Genomic DNA, 3234 nt, shown 5'->3' with positions numbered 1-3234 from the left:
AAAGAAGATTACATCGAATAGATCTCCACGAGAGAGGGGGAGAACATTGTATTGAGATCCAAAAAGAGAGAAGAAGCCATCTAGCTAATAACTATGGACCCGAAGGTCTGAGGTAAACTACTCACACTTCATCGGAGAGGCTATGGTGTTGATGTAGAAGCCCTCCGTGATCGACGCCCCGTCCGGCGGAGCTCCGGAACAGGCCGCAAGATGGGATCTCGTGGGTACAGAAGGTTGCGGTGGTGGAATTAGGTTTTTGGCTCCGTATCTGATCGTTTGGGGGTACGTAGGTATATATAGGAGGAAGAAGTGCGTCGGTGGAGCAACGTGGGGCCCACGAGGGTGGAGGGCGCGCCTAGAGGGGGTAGACGTGCCCCCTACCTCGTGGCTTCCTGGAAGCTTCCTGGACTTAGGGTCCAAGTCTCCTGGATCATGTTCGTTCCAAAAATCATGTTCCCGAAGGTTTCATTCCGTTTGGACTCCGTTTGATATTCTTTTTCTGCGAAACTCTGAAATAGGCAAAAAAACAGCAATTCTGGCTGGGCCTCCGGTTAATAGGTTAGTCCCAAAAATAATATAAAAGTGAATAATAAAGCCCAATAATATCCAAAATAGAAGATAATATAGCATGGAGCAATAAAAAATTATAGATACGTTGGAGACGTATCAAGCATCCCCAAGCTTTATTCCTGCTCGTCCTCGAGTAGGTAAATGATAAAAACAGAATTTTTTATGTGGAATGCTACTTGGCATAATTTCAATGTAATTCTTATTATTGTGGCATGAATGTTCAGATTTGATATGATTCAAGATAAAAGTTTAATGTTGACATAAAAACAATAATACTTCAAGCATACTAACTAAGCAATTATGTCTTATCAAAATAACATAGCCAAAGCAAGTTATCCCTACAAAATCATATAGTCTGGCTATGCTCCATCTTCCCGACACAAAATATTCATATCATGTACGACCCCGGTTTTAGCAAAGCAATTGGTTCATACTTTTAACGCGCTTCAGCCTTTTCAACTCTTACGCAATACATGAGCGCAAGCCATGGATATAGCACTATGGTGGAATAAGGTATAATGGTAGGGGTTATGTGGGAAGACAAAAAAGGAGAAAGTCTCACATTAATGAGGCTAATCAACGGGCTATGGAGATGCCCATCAATTGATGTTAATGCGAGGAGTAGGGATTGCCATGCAACAGATGCACTAGAGCTATAAATGTATGAAAGCTCAAAAAGAAACTAAGTGGGTGTGCATCCAACTTGCTTGCTCACTAAGACCTCAGGCATTTGAGGAAGCCCATCATTGGAATATACAAGCCAAGTTCTATAATGAAATTTCCCACTAGTATAAGAAAGTGACAAAATGAGAGACTCTCTATTATGAAGATCATAGTGCTACTTTGAAGCACAAGTGTGGTAAAAGGATAGTAACATTGTCCCTTCTCTCTTTTTCTCTCATTTTTTTATTTGGGCCTTTTCTCTTTTTTTATGGCCTACTTTTTTTATTTAGTCCCGAGTCTCATCCCGACTTGTGGGGGAATCATAGTCTCCATCATCCTTTCCTCACTTGGGACAATGCTCTAATAATGATGATCATCACACTTTTATTTACTTACAACTCATGAATTACAACTCAATACTTAGAACAAAATATGACTCTATATCAATGCCTCCGGCGGTGTACCGGGATATGCAATGAATCAAGAGCGACATGTATGAAAGAATTATGAACGGTGGCTTTGCCACAAATACAATGTCAACTACATGATCATGCAAAGAAATATGACAATGATGGAGTATGTCATGATAAATGAAACGATGGAAAGTTGCATGGCAATATATCTCGGAATGGCTATGGAAATGCCATGATAGGTAGGTATGGTGGCTGTTTTGAGGAAGATATAAGGAGGTTTATGTGTGATAGAGCGTATCATATCACGGGGTTTGGATGCACCGGCGAAGTTTGCACCAACTCTCAAGGTGAGAAAGGGCAATGCGCGGTACCGAAGAGGCTAGAAAATTGCGTAAAGGTAAGTGTGCGTATAATCCATGGACTCACATTAGTCATAAATAACTCATATACTTATTGCAAAAATTTATTAGCCCTCGAAGCAAAGTACTACTACGCATGCTCCTAGGGGAAGGGTTGGTAGGAGTTAACCATCGCGCGATCCCGACCGCCACACAAAGGAAGAAAATCAACAAATACTTCATGCTCCGACTTCGTTACATAATGGTTCACCATACGTGCATGCTACGGGAATCATAAACTCCAACACATGTATTTTTCAATTCCACAATTACTCAACTAGCACAACTATGATATTACCACCTTTATATCTCAAAACAATTATCAAGCATCAAATTTCTCATGATATTAATTAAAGCAAATTGCCATGCTATTTTAAGACTCTCAAAATAATGTAAGGTAAGCATGAGAGATCAATAGTTTCTATAAAATAAATCCACCACCGTGCTCTAAAATATATAAGTGAAGCACTAGAGCAAAACTATATAGCTCAAAATATATAAGTGAAGCACATAGAGTATTCTAATAATTTCCGAATCATGTGTCTCTCTCTCAAAAGGTGTGTACAGAAAAGATGATTGTGGTAAACTAACAAACAAAGACTCAAATCATATAAGACGCTCCAAGCAAAACACATATCATGTGGTGAATAAAAATATAACTCCAAGTAAAGTTACCGATGGAAGTAGACGAAAGAGGGGATGCCTTCCGGGGCATCCCCAAGCTTTGGCTTTATGGTGTCCTTAGATTATCTTTGGGGTGCCATAGGCATCCCCAAGTTTAGGCTCTTGCCACTCCTTGTTCCATAATCCATCAAATCTTTTACCCAAAACTTGAAAACTTCACAACACAAAACTTAACAGAAAATCTCGTGAGCTCCGTTAGCGAAAGAAAACAAAAGACCACTTCAAGGTACTGTAATGAACTCATTATTTATTTATATTGGTGTTAAACCTACTGTATTCCAACTTATCTATGGTTTATAAACTCTTTTACTAGCCATAGATTCATCAAAATAAGCAAACAACACACGAAAAACAGAATCTGTCAAAAACAGAACAGTCTGTAGTAATCTGTAACTAACGCAAACTTATAGAACTCCAAAAAATCAGCCAAAATAGGACGACTTAGGCAATTTGTTTATTGATCATCAGAAATTGGAATCAATATTTTATCATGTTCTGGTGATTTT

The sequence above is a fragment of the Aegilops tauschii genome, chromosome 7 (genome assembly GCF_002575655.3).
Source record: "Aegilops tauschii subsp. strangulata cultivar AL8/78 chromosome 7, Aet v6.0, whole genome shotgun sequence".
NCBI lineage: Eukaryota > Viridiplantae > Streptophyta > Magnoliopsida > Poales > Poaceae > Aegilops > Aegilops tauschii.
This window is presented reverse-complemented; position numbering follows the sequence as displayed.